Source organism: Mustela lutreola, chromosome 1 (genome assembly GCF_030435805.1).
Source record: "Mustela lutreola isolate mMusLut2 chromosome 1, mMusLut2.pri, whole genome shotgun sequence".
NCBI lineage: Eukaryota > Metazoa > Chordata > Mammalia > Carnivora > Mustelidae > Mustela > Mustela lutreola.
In genome coordinates, this window is record NC_081290.1 from 180,231,906 (window position 1) to 180,251,046 (window position 19,141).

Genomic DNA, 19,141 nt, shown 5'->3' on the forward strand with positions numbered 1-19,141 from the left:
ACTAGGTATGGGGCTGCCCCTGACTTATAATTAGCTAAGAGACAAAGTCGCATAAAATATGTACTCTATTCTTTATCACCAAATTAGTCACCGCCATGACTTTAGAGAGAATATCACCTGGTCGTTCAAAGGTGCAGTTAGACTGCCTGGAATCTTGCCAGCTTCGTGACCTTGACCATTCCATGTCTCAGGTTCCTCATCTTAAAGTGGGAATGATAAAAGGACTCACCTTTATGGCTGTGACCATGATGAAGTGACAGAATGCAAGCACAAGATAGGACAAGATTCTAAACAAATGTTTTGCTTTAAGACTTTTCCCCCGTTCCCATCCACTACACCACATTCCTTTTTAAGTGAATTGGCCTGGTCTCGGGTGGCCTCACCATGTCAACCAGCGCCTAATAAATGTTAATGGTAAGTGATGGCAAACGTTGCTTCTCTCTCTGGAGTGCCTATTAAATGCCCTTGCTGTCATGCTAGTTAAGGACTAGCTCCACTTAGGCAAAAAAAAAAAAAAAAAAAAAAGGAAATAACCACATTATAGTCTATTCACAATAGTCATGTTCAGAAGGTTCAGCCTGGGGAAGTGTACACATTTTGATTTTATGGCAAGAATATAATAAAATATAATACAAACAACAGAAGTTGGCTTATGTCCTAAGTGTGTGGTTCTTAATCAGCTGTGTGCATTGGAGTCACCTAGGAGAGTTTTCAAACACATACATGCCTGGGCCCCACACCCCAAGGATTCGGATTCCTAGGCCTAGGTGATGTTCCGGCATGTTTATTGGGGAAATATTTACGTAACCGACTCTGATGCAAAACTCGTGTTCCAAGTATTCCTGGCCCCTTTCCTCCCATTCTCCAAAAGCCAATTTCAACGAGAATGAAAACATCACCCACAGTTTTGATGGCACTCTCCATACAACTAGGCGTTCTGGGATTTTCTTAGCAAATTCTCTGATTACAGAAGGAAATGTCTATAGTTCAATTTCATCACAGAAGCATGGAATCATGTTCCATGAGGACTGAGCTACCAGGAACTCTGCTAGCGGGTTCTTCTGCCAATTTAATGAGAACAACAACAAAATAGAGCCTTTGTTGATGATTTTGTGGCTCTCTTCCTTCACTGAAAGCTGATGTTCTGAGCATGATGGCTTTGCTATCGCCACTTTGATTTTTCCCCTGGGAGCTTCTCCCCCTACTTTCTTATTTTAGGATGCTTGTTCACATTGGTATCTGAGGCACCCAGTCATGCAGAACTTTGACCCAGAAACAACAGTGGAACAGGGAACAGGAAAAATATAATGAATTTTATTCTATTTAACTTTGATCTAGACATGAGAGTGGAACAGGGAACAGGAAAAATGTAATGAATTCTCCTCTACTTAACTAATGCATGTGTTTTACTTTCCTAAAAGGATAGATGTTATAAATAAAAAAGACATATTGGTTCACCTACTTGTAACTCCTCAGCATTGAAAGTTCTCCATTTACCATTGGCTGCTTCTGTGCCTTTAAAAAGTGTTGATAATCTGGCCATCTGTAGCGGCTCCTTCCATACTAGCTCTAAGGAAACACTGGCTAGAGTGATCAAGCAAACAAAACAGGGATTTTAAAAGAGGGCTGTATTTCTTTGTGTATTCAAACACAAGTATCTCATCTCCTTTATTCCCAAATGCACAGAAATCAATTAAATCAGAGACGCGAGAGCCCCCATTGTCATGTTAGTTGAGAGGTACTTGCAAATTTATTAGTAATGTTTTGGTATCTCAGAGAAGCTTCACAGAGGACATGCCCTTTCTACAATAACAAAAGAACAGGTACTCTAAGCCTGGCTGTCATCTGGAATTTCAAGAGCTGAAAAGTCAAACTTACAGAGGCACATCACTGCACAGTGTTCTATGTTGTGACTAATATACTTAAATACGAAATGTCGAGCTACAGCCTTTTCCGTGAGCTGCGTACCCACACTGCATGAGTCACAGGGCACTGTCGTGACATGCCACTGAGCTACGAGGAGACATGCTCTTGGATGGAAAAGTTTCCTTATGTGTAGGAAACTGCTGGACATAACTAAAGAGGGATATACTCAGACACTCCTTCCGGTGGGCTCCCTTCCGGAATCTGTCCATCTCTCCAATCCACCACTTACTCTTTTGCACTAAAAGTATCTGTCTCGAGGAGGAGTCAAGATGGCGGAGAAGTAGCAAGCTGAGACTGCTTCAGCTAGCCGGAGATCAGCTAGATAGCTTATCTAAAGATTGCAAACACCTGAAAATCCATCGGCAGATTGAAGAGAAGAAGAACAGCAATTCTGGAAACAGAAAAACAACCACTTTCTGAAAGGTAGGACCGGCGGAGAAGTGAATCCAAAGCGACGGGAAGATAGACCCCGGGGGGAGGGGCCGGCTCCCGGCAAGCGGCGGAGCAACCGCGCACAAAATCAGGACTTTTAAAAGTCTGTTCCGCTGAGGGACATCGCTCCAGAGGCTAAACCGGGGCGAAGCCCACGCGGGGTCAGCGTGGCCTCAGGTCCCGCAGGGTCACAGAAGGATCGGGAGTGTCTGAGTGTCGCAGAGCTTGCGGGTATTGGAACGGGAAAGCCGGCTACAGAGACAGAGCCGACAGTAAGCTCGCAGCTCCGTGTTACCTTGAACCGGTCGCAGGCTCGGTGAGCTCGGAGCGCGGCCGGAGGTCAGGCAGACGGGAGTAACTGGGCGCTGTTCTCTGAGGGCGCACTGAGGAGTGGGGCCCTGGGCTCTCGGCTCCTCCGGGCCGGAGACCAGGAGGCCGCCATTTGTATTCCCGTCCTCTGGAACTCTACGGAAAGCGCTCAGGGAACAAAAGCTCCTGAAAGCAAACCCGAGCGGATTACTCACCCCGGCCCCGGGTAAGGGCGGTGTAATTCCGCCTGGGGCAAAGACACTTGAGAATCACTACAACAGGCCCCTCCCCCAGAAGATCAACAAGAAATCCAGCCGAGACCAAGTTCACCTACCAAGGAGTGCGGTTTCAATACCAAGGAGAGCAGCAGAATTCCAGAGGAGGAGAAAGCCAAGCACGGAACTCATGGCTTTTTTCCTGTGATTTTTTTTAGTCTTGCAGTTAATTTAATTTTTTCTTTTTCCTTTTTCATTTTTTTCTTTTTTCGCCTTCGGGTAAAATTTTTTTTTTTAACTGTTACCTTTTTCTTTTTTAACGATTTTTTACTAGTTTATCTAATATATATATATATTTTTTTACATTTTTCTTAGGTGTTTTCTTTTTTTAAAAAAATTCTTTTCTTTTCTTTTCTTTTTTTTTTTTTTTTTCTTTTTTCTTTCTTCCTTTTTGAACCTCTTTTTATCCCCTTTCTCCCCACTCACGATTTTGGATCTCTTCTAATTTGGCTAAAGCATATTTTCCTGGGGTTGTTGCCACCCTTTTAGTATTTTACTTGCCCCTTCATTTACTCTTATCTGGACAAAATGACAAGACGTAAAAATTCACCACAAAAAAAAGAACAAGAGGCAGTACCGAAGGCTAGGGACCTAATCAATACAGACATCGGTAATATGTCAGATTTAGAGTTCAGAATGACAATTCTCAAGGTTCTAGCCGGGCTCGAAAAAGGCATGGAAGATATTAGAGAAACCCTCTCGAGAGATATAAAAGCCCTTTCTGGAGAAATAAAAGAACTAAAATCTAACCAAGTTGAAATCAAAAAAGCTATTAATGAGGTGCAATCAAAAATGGAGGCTCTCACTGCTAGGATAAATGAGGCAGAAGAAAGAATTAGTGATATAGAAGACCAAATGACAGAGAATAAAGAAGCTGATCAAAAGAGGGACAAACAGCTACTGGACCACGAGGGGAGAATTCGAGAAATAAGTGACACCATAAGACGAAACAACATTAGAATAATTGGGATTCCAGAAGAAGAAGAAAGTGAGAGGGGAGCAGAAGGTATACTGGAGAGAATTATTGGGGAAAATTTCCCCAATATGGCAAAGGGAACGAGCATCAAAATTCAGGAGGTTCAGAGAATGCCCCTCAAAATCAATAAGAATAGGCCCACACCCCGTCACCTAATAGTAAAATTTACAAGTCTCAATGACAAAGAGAAAATCCTGAAAGCAGCCCGGGAAAAGAAGTCTGTAACATACAATGGTAAAAATATTAGATTGGCAGCTGACTTATCCACAGAGACCTGGCAGGCCAGAAAGAGCTGGCATGATATTTTCAGAGCACTAAACGAGAAAAACATGCAGCCAAGAATACTATATCCAGCTAGGCTATCATTGAAAATAGAAGGAGAGATTAAAAGCTTCCAGGACAAACAACAACTGAAAGAATTTGCAAATACCAAACCAGCTCTACAGGAAATATTGAAAGGGGTCCTCTAAGCAAAGAGAGAGCCTACAAGTGGTAGATCAGAAAGGAACAGAGACCATATACAGTAACAGTCACCTTACAGGCAATACAATGGCACTAAATTCATATCTCTCAATACTTACCCTGAATGTGAATGGGCTAAATGCCCCTGTCAAAAGACACAGGGTATCAGAATGGATAAAAAAACAAAACCCATCTATATGTTGCCTCCAAGAAACACATTTTAAGCCCGAAGACACCTCCAGATTTAAAGTGAGGGGGTGGAAAAGAATTTACCATGCTAATGGACATCAGAAGAAAGCAGGAGTGGCAATCCTTATATCAGATCAATTAGATTTTAAGCCAAAGACTATAATAAGAGATGAGGAAGGACACTATATCATACTCAAAGGGTCTGTCCAACAAGAAGATCTAACAATTTTAAATATCTATGCCCCCAACGTGGGAGCAGCCAACTATATAAACCAATTAATAACAAAATCAAAGAAACACATCAACAATAATACAATAATAGTAGGGGACTTTAACACTCCCCTCACTGAAATGGACAGGTCATCCAAGCAAAAGATCAGCAAGGAAATAAAGGCCTTAAACGACACACTGGACCAGATGGACATCACAGATATATTCAGAATATTTCATCCCAAAGCAACAGAATACACATTCTTCTCTAGTGCACATGGAACATTCTCCAGAATAGATCACATCCTCGGTCCTAAATCAGGACTCAACCGGTATCAAAAGATTGGGATCATTCCCTGCATATTTTCAGACCACAATGCTCTAAAGCTAGAACTCAACCACAAAAGGAAGTTTGGAAAGAACCCAAATACATGGAGACTAAACAGCATTCTTCTAAAGAATGAATGGGTCAACCGGGAAATTAAAGAAGAATTGAAAAAAATCATGGAAACAAATGATAATGAAAATACAACGGTTCAAAATCTGTGGGACACAACAAAGGCAGTCCTGAGAGGAAAATATATAGCGGTACAAGCCTTTTTCAAGAAACAAGAAAGGTCTCAGGTACACAACCTAACCCTACACCTAAAGGAGCTGGAGAAAGAACAAGAAAGAAACCCTAAGCCCAGCAGGAGAAGAGAAATCATAAAGATCAGAGCAGAAATCAATGAAATAGAAACCAAAAAAACAATAGAACAAATCAACGAAAGTAGGAGCTGGTTCTTTGAAAGAATTAATAAAATTGATAAACCCCTGGCCCGACTTATCAAAAAGAAAAGAGAAAGGACCCAAATAAATAAAATCATGAATGAAAGAGGAGAGATCACAACTAACACCAAAGAAATACAAACTATTATAAGAACATACTATGAGCAACTCTACGGCAATAAATTTGACAATCTGGAAGAAATGGATGCATTCCTAGAAACATATAAACTACCACAACTGAACCATGAAGAAATAGAAAGCCTGAACAGACCCATAACCAGTAAGGAGATTGAAACAGTCATTAAAAATCTCCAAACAAACAAAAGCCCAGGGCCAGACGGCTTCCCGGGGGAATTCTACCAAACATTTAAAGAAGAACTAATTCCTATTCTCCTGAAACTGTTCCAAAAAATAGAAATGGAAGGAAAACTTCCAAACTCATTTTATGAGGCCAGCATCACCTTGATCCCAAAACCAGACAAGGATCCCACCAAAAAAGAGAGCTATAGACCGATATCCTTGATGAACACAGATGCGAAAATACTCAACAAAATACTAGCCAATAGGATTCAACAGTACATTAAAAAGATTATTCACCACGACCAAGTGGGATTTATTCCAGGGCTGCAAGGTTGGTTCAACATCCGCAAATCAGTCAATGTGATACAACACATCAATAAAAGTAAGAACAAGAACCATATGATACTCTCAATAGATGCTGAAAAAGCATTTGACAAAGTACAACATCCCTTCCTGATCAAAACTCTTCAAAGTGTAGGGATAGAGGGCACATACCTCAATATCATCAAAGCCATCTATGAAAAACCCACCGCAAATATCATTCTCAATGGAGAAAAACTGAAAGCTTTTCCGCTAAGGTCAGGAACACGGCAGGGATGTCCATTATCACCACTGCTATTCAACATCGTACTAGAGGTCCTAGCCTCAGCAATCAGACAACAAAAGGAAATTAAAGGCATCCAAATCGGCAAAGAAGAAGTCAAATTATCACTCTTCGCAGATGATATGATACTATATGTGGAAAACCCAAAAGACTCCACTCCAAAACTGCTAGAACTTATACAGGAATTCAGTAAAGTGTCAGGATATAAAATCAATGCACAGAAATCAGTTGCATTTCTCTACACCAACAGCAAGACAGAAGAAAGAGATATTAAGGAGTCAATCCCATTTACAATTGCATCCAAAACCATAAGATACCTAGGAATAAACCTAACCAAAGAGACACAGAATCTATACTCAGAAAACTATAAAGTACTCATGAAAGAAATTGAGGAAGACACAAAGAAATGGAAAAATGTTCCATGCTCCTGGATTGGAAGAATAAATATTGTGAAAATGTCTATGCTACCTAAAGCAATCTACACATTTAATGCAATTCCTATCAAAGTACCATCCATCTTTTTCAAAGAAATGGAACAAATAATGCTAAAATTTATATGGAACCAGAAAAGACCTCGAATAGCCAAAGGGATATTGAAAAAGAAAGCCAACGTTGGTGGCATCACAATTCCGGACTTCAAGCTCTATTACAAAGCTGTCATCATCAAGACAGCATGGTACTGGCACAAAAACAGACACATAGATCAATGGAACAGAATAGAGAGCCCAGAAATAGACCCTCAAATCTATGGTCAACTCATCTTCGACAAAGCAGGAAAGAATGTCCAATGGAAAAAAGACAGCCTTTTCAATAAATGGTGCTGGGAAAATTGGACAGCCACATGCAGAAAAATGAAATTGGACCATTTCCTTACACCACACACAAAAATAGACTCAAAATGGATGAAGGACCTCAATGTGAGAAAGGAATCCATCAAAATCCTTGAGGAGAACACGGGCAGCAACCTCTTCGACCTCTGCCGCAGCAACATCTTCCTAGGAACAACGCAAAAGGCAAGGGAAGCAAGGGAAAAAATGAACTACTGGGATTTCATCAAGATCAAAAGCTTTTGCACAGCAAAGGAAACAGTTAACAAAATCAAAAGACAACTGACAGAATGGGAGAAGATATTTGCAAACGACATATCAGATAAAGGACTAGTGTCCAGAATCTATAAAGAACTTAGCAAACTCAACACCCAAAGAACAAATAATCCAATCAAGAAATGGGCAGAGGACATGAACAGACATTTCTGCAAAGAAGACATCCAGATGGCGAACAGACACATGAAAAAGTGCTCCATATCACTCGGCATCAGGGAAATACAAATCAAAACCACAATGAGATATCACCTCACACCAGTCAGAATGGCTAAAATCAACAAGTCAGGAAATGACAGATGCTGGCGAGGATGCGGAGAAAGGGGAACCCTCCTACACTGTTGGTGGGAATGCAAGCTGGTGCAGCCACTCTGGAAAACAGCATGGAGGTTCCTCAAAATGTTGAAAATAGAACTGCCCTATGACCCAGCAATTGCACTATTGGGTATTTACCCTAAAGATACAAATGTAGTGATCCAAAGGGACACATGCACCCGAATGTTTATAGCAGCAATGTCCACAATAGCCAAACTATGGAAAGAACCTAGATGTCCATCAACAGATGAATGGATCAAGAAGATGTGGTATATATACACAATGGAATACTATGCAGCCATCAAAAGAAATGAAATCTTGCCATTTGCAACAACGTGGATGGAACTATAGCGTATCATGCTTAGCGAAATAAGTCAAGCAGAGAAAGACAACTATCATATGATCTCCCTGATATGAGGAAGTGGTGATGCAACATGGAGGCTTAAATGGGTAGAAGAATAAATGAAACAAGATGGGATTGGGAGGGAGACAAACCATAAGTGACTCTTAATCTCACAAAACAAACTGAGGGTTGCCGGGGGGAGGGGGTTTGGGAGAAGGGGGTGGGATTATGGACATTGGGGAGGGTATGTGATTTGGTGAGTGCTGTGAAGTGTGTAAACCTGGTGATTCACAGACCTGGGGATAAAAATATATGTTTATAAAAAATATATGTTTATAAAAAATAAAAAATTAAAAAAAAAAAAGTATCTGTCTCCATTACTCTTTTTGATACTAGACTGCTACTATTTGGGGGACTGGTCTCCACAGTATTTATCTTCACGTTCCCATCGCCCACCAGAACCTAACACATAGCAGTCAATAAATCCAGCATAAAGACAAGATGTCATGGTAATATTAGTTTTCAGTTTGTGTATTAAGTAAGTAGGAGAAATATCTCCACATATATAGTAACACAGCTTCTGAACCAAGAATTGAGATTCATCATCTGAAACACAATCTAACAGAAAATACTAGAAATCTGGAGAGTCTCAACATTCTGGACAGATGAATGCCTTGTCCACGGTATACATTTATCATCCTTCCCTCCTCTCCATCTATCCACCATCCGACCACTTACCCATCCACTCACCCATCCGTCCATCCCTTAGTTACTCAAAGTACATTAAACCAACTCATATTTCCAAAATGAGGTGGAGAGTGATATATGTTGCTTTTAAATAAATATATAGTCAGGAAGATTACTTTTTAGCTTCTTAGTACAGAATTTTTTGCTAATGGGTCACCTAACATAGGATTTAAATTAATGAACACATTTTATTTTTTTAAAGATTTTATGTAGAGAGAGAGAGAGGAAGAAGCAGACTCCTTGCTGAGCAGGGAGCCCGAAGCAGAACTCAATCCCAGGACCCCGAGATCATGACCAGAGCAGAAGGCAGAGGCTTACCCTACTGAGCCACCCAGACGCCTCTCATGAACACATTTCAAAACCCTCACCAAAACTTTAAAAATTTAAATTTAAACTTCTTCTCCACCATATAGATAAATATCATGGGGAAAGCCATACTTTATTAGATTATTCCTTCTTAAAACAACAAGCTGGTAGATTCTGAAGAAAAAATATATTTAAAACAGCAACGTCTATAACAAACTTGATCTTCAGTGTTGCCTCACTTGAAGATGAATGAATTATATCGATTTTCAGAAGAATCAGAATTATTCAGTTATGAAATAATAATGAAGATTTCTGTTCCACAGACACACACAAAAAAAGCCTTTAGGTTTGATGCTAATTATGAGGTAAACAATATATTCACGGTTAAGGCAAATGTTACAATACATATGTGGGGTAATCATGTGGGTATTTTATTGGAAAATAGTTTGGAATAAAACAACCCCATAAATTCCCAATATGTGTTGGAATGGAAAACTGGCAATAATGTTATATTGTATAATAGCTAATTGTTACAATTTTTAGTTGTACCCTTTCAATAGTTTAACATGGTCAAGCCATCTTTTAAATATAATTTTGCCAGAGATTTTTAAATCCTTAATTATTTAATTATAAATGTAATAATAAATAATAAAATAAATAATTTAATATTTGATTATTTAATTAATCATTAATTATTATTCTAAGCTATGCATCCAGAAGATTCTTTTTTTTTTTTTTTAAGAGAGAGAGAAAGAGAGAGTGCAGAGCACGGAGGGGAAGAGGGAGAGAAACCCAAGCAGACTCCTCACTGAGCACAGAGCCGCACACCAGACTCAATCTCGTGACCTTGAGATCACAACTCAAGCCAAAACCAAGAGTCTGCTCACTTAACCCAGTGAGCCATTCAGGTGTCGCCAGAATTCTTTTAAATAAACTAGGTCCTAATTCAAAAATGTTCACTGTATCCACAAAGAGTGTTCCCAAAAGTTAGCAAAATGCTCTCCACTGGTAGCTTTACCATGTAAAGAACATAACATGAGAAAATTATTTTAATGAAAACTATATGTGAAATTAATTGTTGAGAGAAGTGCAAATCTAAGAATTTCCATATGCCTCCTGGCCCTCACTCACTTCTTTTTTTCCCCCAATGAATGAGAAAAAAGGAGCCACTCTTCTGCCATGCTGGCCACAGCCTTCTTACATGTGCCCTCCTAGCCAAGGCCAAGAGCAGCAGGGAGGTGGACACAGCTGCATTATTTGCTGAGACCGCTGCACACTGATCCCTTTAAGTCTGACCACCAGAGCCATGAGTTCTAGCCCTCAGCAGTCTTTGAGGCTGCCATAAGCAGTATAGGCAATTTCACTATTCCATTAAAACCATGTTGAGCGTGGTTCCAACCCTGGGATCAGCAACGAGCAATTTAAAAATTTAATAGGTCTAAGCCTCACTTACACCACTACTGAGATCTAGAAGTTGGCTGGATTTTGAACAATAAGGGAAATAATGTCGTCCAGAGCAATGTCTAGCCCACCACCATCCACAAAGTGACTGGAATTCTCATTTACTTCCTTCTACGTATTCTGGGTTGTGTCATTTTCAATAGGTGCATTTTTTTATTTGCTGTCCATGGAAAATATTTGTTTTTTTAGGTGTCTTGAATTGCCCTGGAAGTTTACCGTGGCATCCAAACAGATGACTTGTCTTTCCAGAGTTTCACCAAATGGTTTCCGTGCAACCTAAGTAGTATAAGTTCTCAAGAAGAAATTACATAGGTTCTTAATTTGTATTAGAGCCTAGTTATCATAGATCCATAGAAGCCTAAATTTTCTCCTACCCACTATATATGACCATCCTCAAAAAGAAAAACAAACAAACAAAAAAACCTTCAAAAACGTTAATTTGCACCTTAAATATATTCTAGTGTAGAAGTTGCTACCTACTGAACATTAAGGCCCCAACTCAAGGCTGACCATTATTAAAGGTCACTGCAGGCTGGGCTCATTAAAATTTCCAAGTAGGAGCATCAACCACAACGTCAGCCACAAAACAGTCCAACTTCTACCTTGCTGTTTTCTCTTGGATTCCCGCAGGACGGCCATCTTTCAGAGATTAACTAAGCTCCCTTGGACTTGGATGACAAGATTGGGGGCCTGAGCACCAGAACTCACAGATGTTTTTGGCCTACATTGTCAGGGAGCAACAACACCTGAAACAAAAAGCAGCCCCGGAGGAGTCTGACAGGGTGACTGAAAGGGGAGGAGGAGGTTTAGCAGAGATTTAATCCTATATTAGCAAAAACCTGGAGAAAAGCCCCAAACTAGTGTGTGTGTGTGTGTGTGTGTGTGTGTGTGTGTGCACGCATGGGTGTGTACAAATATCCTCTATTTGGATATGAGTTCCTCAAGATCACAGTGTTTTATCCATCTTTGTCTCCCCAGTATCTAGCGTAACACATTGTCTACACTAGGTGTTCAATTAATGATTATTAAGTAGATTGCATTTTTTTTCCAGGGTTGAGGCCCGAAAAGCCTTCTCTGTGCCATATCCTGGGAACTCCTGCGAGGCAGGGTGTCTCGGAGCCTCAGTGTATTTGGTTTCAAGCATTCTCTAGCATGATGACTAACCCTCCTACAATCCCAGGTACAGTTTTATCAGTATAGATCTTAGGAAGCATATTGGGTCCAACTGCCATGTCAGTGCTGTACCCAGAACTCTATTCTATTGGAAAACAGAATGACCTTATATTAATTTCTAAACTTTACACAACAATTAAGCAAAATGAGACAAGGCCCAATACTTTTTAAGCCCAGAGGTTGCCTTTCCGGTCTCATGATGAAGCCAATATACACAATACATGCATCTCCTACTACCAATTCTTCAAGTCACAGCATGAGGACCAGAGCCAGATTCAAAAGAAATAAATGGGCCATGACTTCCACCCCACCCCACCAAATGACCCAGGCAGGAAATTCGTACTTGCCCATTGCTCCATCAAACCTAGCTGAAGATAGAAACCTCTGGGTGGGGAGGTTTTTATTCAAATAAAGAGTGATGTTCCACGAGAAATCTCCTGGCAAGGCAGCCTACCCACCTGCCTGCAAAAGACCCAGACTCTGTGTGATGAGCTAAAGTGGAATCACAGAGACACAAGCGTCCTCTTCCTCCTCAGCTCTACTGCTGTGACTGAGACAGGCTTTAGTGGCACAAGTTCCTCCTCTGTGGACCCTCCCTAAACGCTCCATCAGATGATCTCCGTTCCTTCAGCTGCCACTTCTACGGATCCCGTAGTAATCTGTTAAATACAATTTTTATCCAGAGATAAGGGAGCTAGAGTCATGACTAACGTCTATTGAGCACTATGGGCTAGCCGCGATGCTAAGCACTTTACAAATCACCCGTGTAATTCCTCCAGCAACACTATGAGGTAGGCATGCTCACTGTCATCCTCACTTTAGACAGAAGACTGAAAAACAGTGAAGCCTAGATCCTTGAGTCTCTAGTCTGGTCCTTTATCATTATGTGACATCGCTGTAACAAGTGTTACCAAACACTTTACTTCCTTCATTGTAACAATTAATTGCTGCCAAACTACCTGGGCAAGGATCCTTGTGGTTTGGAAACCCGTAAGGACTTCCTGGATCCATCCAAACAAGGTGGTTAACCTGAAATTCTATATGCCTCTCTGTATGCCATCCTACTGCACTTTTAGTCAGAGAGCTCCAGTGTTGATTAACTGATGAGAAATGCCTTATTTGCCTGTGACAATGGTGCGTATCAGAGCAGTTTCCCTTGAGCAGTGCCTAGTTGGTACTCTACTAACAGATAACAGATGTCTGATGATGGAGATATTTAGAAAAGCTTTTTCAGTTAGCAGAGCATGAGGTCACACATCTTGGTGTACTTACAAGCTTGGCAGTTGTAACCGTAACCATGATGAAGCACAAAGGAAATGCCTGGAGATGGGAAAGAGCTGATGAGGCTTCTTTAAAGAACTCCTGAGAGCATCACACTAGACAGTCATTTCTAGACATCTTAAAGGGGCATGGGTGTCAAATCAGGCTTCCCAAAAAACTCCGGGTAGGTTTATTAGAAGATGGAAGGTGATTGAGAGAGAGAAGAGAAAGAGAGAAAAGCGGGTGATAGCCAGGAGAGAGTGAATAAAGATGGAAGAAAATAGTCTACTGATAGAGACTGGGGTGGGTGGGGGAGGACATATTCACTATAATGAGCTAATTCCTAGGGTGATGGCCATTGGTGGTCACTTCTCCAGAGCAGTGGCAAGAGCCAGAGGTACATTGTTCAAAAATGGCAGGTGGGGGAGATGGAAAAGAGAAAGAAGTTTTAAAGATAGTTGCTGTGGACCAGCAAGAATGCTGAAGCAAGAATGATACGGATTTACAGATAATAGGTTGCGGCTTTCATTATAACACACAAATTATTTAATGAATTAAGGTTTTCTCTACTTTGAGGTGTAGACATCTGTGGCTTTGTGGCAGGAGGGAAATTAGGAGAATAGAAAAGGGTGAAATTGAGCCAAATCATAGCGTCAATAGATGGAGTAATTAGAAAAGAACTATAGTTTGAGGAAGCAAGAAGAGTTGAGAACCTGCATACATTCCTTCATTCATTTCACAACCTTTTACTGGGGATCTATTGAATAATGGTCATCTGCTAAGTGTTGTTTACATCAGAATGAATGAGATCCTGCCCTGGAATTAAACATAAACTGCAGCAAGGCTGTCACTAATTGCTATGGAATACACGTATACACGCATGCTTTGGAAAAGTTGGTTCTAAGAGGTGACAAGTCTGTCTCATGCTCAGACAATAAGAGAATCAGAGAAAAAAGCTTGAGTTATTCAGATAGCAGATAGATCCAGTCAAATGACATACAACAGAAAATAACTATTGACATAAATAGAGGCCAAAGATCATGAAAGGGGAGGGATCAGGAGTGGTGCGTGATCCTGGAAGAGAGGCCTGGGATTCAGAAGAGCTGGGAATCCAGGTTGCATCTAACCAATGGAAACACTGTTCCTTGACTTTAGAGAAAGGATATAATTTGGTGAAAGGACTAAACTCTCTGGCTTTCCCCCACCCCCTCCCATTCTTCATATGGGATTGTCCAATCCCATATGGTCTGGGATTAGGACTGTTGTAGCTGAGGGAGTCAAATGAAAGGAGTAAAAATCATTGCTTCAGCAACAACCAGGCAGGGATCCATGTCCATGTAGTCCGGGTGGCTTCAGGCCAATATTAATATCTTTATTGTTTTTGGAAGGATGAATCTGGACTATGTACATTAATCTGATGAATAACACAAAGATAAAAATATACATGACCTGTGTCATCGCTCAGGTGTTTATTGCCTATCTTCTTCAAACTAGACTATAAGTTACATGAGGGTAGGGACCCCTTCTGTCTTGTGCATTGCTATTTTCCTGGTGCCTGGAATGGTGCCTGGACATACCAATCGCTGTGGGGGGCAATGTTTTAGATGGCTTTGACACTGCCAGCAGACAGCGACACGTGCAGACAGCAGGAGGGCAGCGGAGTATTAACTCTGCCATGGGGTTTTGGGCAGTCTTCGGAAAAAAGGTGGCATTTGAGCTTGAAGAGTGGGCAGGACTTTGTGAAATGGAATGGAAAAGGAAGAGTATTCCAGAAAGGGTGGAATAACATAAATAAAGGCAAAGTGTCATGAAGAAAATGGTACGTTTGGGAGTTAATGAGGTTTATTCTTTTTTTCAGAGAGAGGCAATGAGCAGGGGAGGGGTGCAGGGAGAGAAGGAGAGGGAGAGAGAATCTTAAGCAGACTCCACGCCCAGCACAGAGCCCAACTTGGGGCTCGATCCCATCACCCTGAGATCATGACCTAAGCTGAAATTAGGAATCAGATGCTTAACTGACTGAGCCACCCAGGCGCCTCTGAGAAGTTTACTTTTTGAATGTTGATATTTTTTAAAAGTGGGATAGTATTAGTGCAGAGAAAACTTCCTTCCATACCATACTTTGTTCAATAGTTGTGAAACAAGGACCATGGGGGAATGCAAGTCAATTAAACTACTTTTAGAAGACTATGGAGTGAAATCCTTCCCGTGGTGATAATCCTGCCCATAGCAAATTGCCCGGATATATGGCCTTGATGTAGCTCCTTCCTAGAGGTTTATTCAAAGAAGCAGGAAGAAACTGGAGTGCTGAAAGACAAGGTAACAGTGGCTAATGTTTTCTAACCATAAAGTTAGAAAAATCCAAGTTCAAGGTTATTTAATGTGAAGAGGCAACAGCACAAATGGTCACCATTTCAAGATCAGCACTAACCCAACCTGTCATGAAAACAGACCACAGACGTGGAACTTTCGGAGGCTTTCTTGGTGAACGTCAGCTGCACAGCAAGAGCTCGGGCTCTGGCCTCACAACAATCACAGAGGCAGAGCATGGCTAGGGAACGCGAGTGGTAGATAAAACTGAGATCAGGCCAACCTCGAGGCTCACCCTCTTTCCCTGACCCCGTGCTGCCTCAACGTAAGCAGCGTTTTGCTTGAATATAGAGAAAACGTTCTCCATTCGGCATGAAGTACCACACCACTGAAAGGCACAGGTTTCGGAGGGTGTTAAGTGAGTCATTCCGGGCCACTCCTGTTGCACGTGGAAGCAGGGCGCCCTAAAATAGCCCCCGAGCACGGTGTGGTCCATCCATTACAATTAACCCCGGGGTGAAGATACTGTTTCGAAGTCCTGGTTGAAATGCAGACATGTGACCTGGGAGGACTGACAGCATCTCTCAATTACACCTAATTAAAGAGCTGGCTCCTGGAGAACTTGACCCGACAGGTCCAGGAGTCGGGAAAGGCGGGCGCTGCCCACGCACCCAGGAGGCTGGTACCCGACTCAGGAAAGCAGGTGGGGCATCGTACCTGGATTGCGGGAATCAGGCTGTGAGGCCGCAAGGGCCAAAACTGAGCTAAAGCAAACTTTGCCTTCTGGACAATTCTCTGGGAAGCAAGCGAGAAGCACACCTTGCCCCTCACTGCAAGGCTCTCTGCAGGACACACTGACAGGTGTCCGGGTCCCCGGGCCTCCCGCGGATCCGCCGGGCGCGACCCAACCGGGCCAACCCGGGCCGCGGCCCGGTTCTGGGCCCCAGCAGCAGTCCCTCCCCCGGCCCCGCGCCCGCGCCCCCCGGCTGGGGACTGGGCATGCTCAGTCGCCGCCCGCGTCGCGCTCCCAGGGAAGCCTTCGCACGCCCTCCGCGGGCTGCTCTCGGTCGCCTCCCCGCCGCCGGCCGCCCGGGTGCCTCCCGGCTCGCTCCGCTCCCCGCGACCCAGATTCCTGGCCCGCCCCCGCCCCGCCCGCGCCCGCAGCCAGTGCGACAGTCGCGGCCACCCTGTGCAGCCGCGGTGCGGGGGACGGAGGGACCGTGTCCAGCGCCGCCGCCGAACGCGCAGCCCGAGCGCCTGCGGAGGGCGGGCATGGAGACCCGGCCGCCGCGCGCCGGGACCTGCTGAGCTTCCCGCCGCCGCCGGGGTCCGGGTGAGTCGCCGCGCCTGGGAGCGACCCCGGAGGGGCAGAGGCGCGAGGGGCGAATGCCCTTGGAGAGCGGGGAGGTGGTGACGAGGACGCGGCACCGTGCGAGCTGCGTTGCGTCTGGGGCGCAGCGGAGAGGTCAGGGTTGTGGCCAGAGAGGGGCTGGAATGAGAGTGCGCCCTGCCTCGGTGCAGGGGCTTCGGGGGCAACCAGGACCGTCATCCTTTCCTCCTGCGCCCACGCCCCCGCAACTAACACCTACGGGGCCGCGCGGGAGGCCGTTTGCGTCTCGGCCCGGACGCAGGTCACCTAGCGACCGAACCGAACGGGGGCTCTGGAGGAGGCATCCTCGGCAGAGGCCAACATGGGAGGTGGGGACACCACGGGCAGCCTGGCTCTGGCGAGTGGCCCTCCCGGGTCCTGGACCCCCGCCACCCCCCGCGCCGTGGCCTTGGGCCCCAGGGACGCTGCAGGGCTGCGGGGCAAGGGGTCCTCCGCGCTGCGGTCCCCGAGGGGCCGTCTGAGGAGCTCCTGCAACTGCTGGGAAACTCCTCACTCCGAAACCATCTCTTTCCCGGGCAGGTAGACTTGAACAGGCGTGTGGGGAGCGACGGGCGGCCGAGTGTGGTGGTGGGTTGTGTTGTTGTGAGTGCCTTTTTCCCCGGGTGTGGGTGCGTGCTCCTGCTCTGCCTCTCTGCCTCTCAGTGGGAGTCTGGTAACACGCCTTATGAATATTTCAGAAACGACCTCACTGGCTTGCTTGCTTCAGATCAAGTTTAATGAGTGTGTTTGTCAGCCCTGCTGCTCTGCACAGCCAGGTAGCAGCCCCGCGCCTTCAGCTTTCCAAATTTCCTCCCTTTCTCGCACCAACTAGGAAAATGCCGCTACTAACCCTCAGTGAGTTTTGGCATGGTCCCATACGTTGAGTGTGTCCTTTGGAGAGACCAGTTTTGGGCAGGCTTCCAGGCATTGTTCTGCATCTCTGCAGTGTGTGCCTGTTGTGCCGGTAGCTTGACAACCGTCCTTAACTGGAGCTGCCAATATGGTGGAAAGCAGGTACCCTGCTTGTGTTGGGCTAAACGTCTTAATTCATTATCCTCTTGTGACACCCAGTAGTTAGGGCGGACTTCGTCCTTCTCTGCTTAGAAGTTGAAACTGAGATTAGTCCAGCTGAAATTCTGAGGAAGGTACATTCCAGTATTCCTCTCCTTAGGGAGGTATTTCTCTCTCCTTAATGATTTCATGGGAATAAGTAATGAGAAATTACTGTCAAGAACACGGAAAGAAGAATGCATTAATGTGAGAAACTTTCAGGATCGGAACAAGCTGTCCCTTTCACTCCCACTGCACCATCACCTTCGGTACACCAGCCCGCAGCGCGCACAGCAGTTGCACTCTCCCGCACGTAGTCATTTACAGAAACCTGCTTTTCCTTTCCTTACTGAGACAGGTGTCTTTTAAGGATCTGTGAGGAATTCTGTTGACCACGGTTTCAAGCCTCCACGATTTATAGGAAACTCTAAGAGGCAGCTCTTTTCTGCTTTCCAGCCCATTCACACTGAAGCTGAAGCACTTGGGTTTACAGACGTTTCCCCTTTAGGGATGGCTTCACCAACAAAGACCGGCTGCGGTTACATCACAGGCCCCACCTCCGCCTGCCAGGCTGCCTCCCCCTAGCCTGTGAGTGAGGATAGCACGTCTCATGGTGCCTGATTAATGAAGAAAAGAAATCCCCAAATGAAAGACTTACTTATTTTCAATATTGTGTTTTGTGTTTTGCTGGTTTAATTGAAAATATGAAATTTTCAAAAATTATTATTAACACTTGTAGATAGGACTTGACTCAGGCATAGTAATAACGATGAATATCAGCTTTATAAGAGATTTTGAGCAATGCTACAGTGTTCTTTCTGCTAAAATTATTAACAGATATTAGAAAGGAGTTCTATAAATTAGCAAAATAAATGGAAATTATGTACAGTAAACAGCATTTCCTAAAGCATGCTACTGGGATGTTCAGAAAGAAATGGAGCAGCAGTAAAAGACATAAAACCTGCCCAAGTGAGAAGTTTGTAGAACTGGGACACAAACCTCCAAGGGCTCTAAAGAAACATCTTTAGAATTTTTAAGGAGTCACTTGTAGAACTGTCAGACTTAGCAAGTAAAAATACAGGCTGTCCAGTTAAATTTGAATTTCATATAAACAATGAATAATTGTTTTTAGTATAAGTATGCCCCATGTACTACTTGTGACATATTTATACTTAAAAAAATATTTGTTTATTTGAAAATCAGTTTTGATGGAGCAGCTTGTATTTTATCTAGCAACTCTAGTCATTGGAACTTTCTCA

At 43.5% G+C, this 19,141-nt stretch overlaps 1 protein-coding gene across 2 annotated transcripts in view; it reads left to right on the forward strand.

Annotated features, from left to right (window-relative positions):
* The first annotated feature begins 16,551 nt into the window (after nucleotides 1–16,551).
* ELMOD1 (ELMO domain containing 1) overlaps nucleotides 16,552–19,141 on the forward strand; it is a 68,672-nt gene continuing 66,082 nt past the window's right edge. For both annotated transcript variants that reach the window (XM_059179595.1, XM_059179596.1), the window contains exon 1: nucleotides 16,552–16,796. The gene's annotated coding sequence lies outside the window, so the exon portion shown is untranslated. The remainder of the gene's footprint in view (nucleotides 16,797–19,141) is intronic.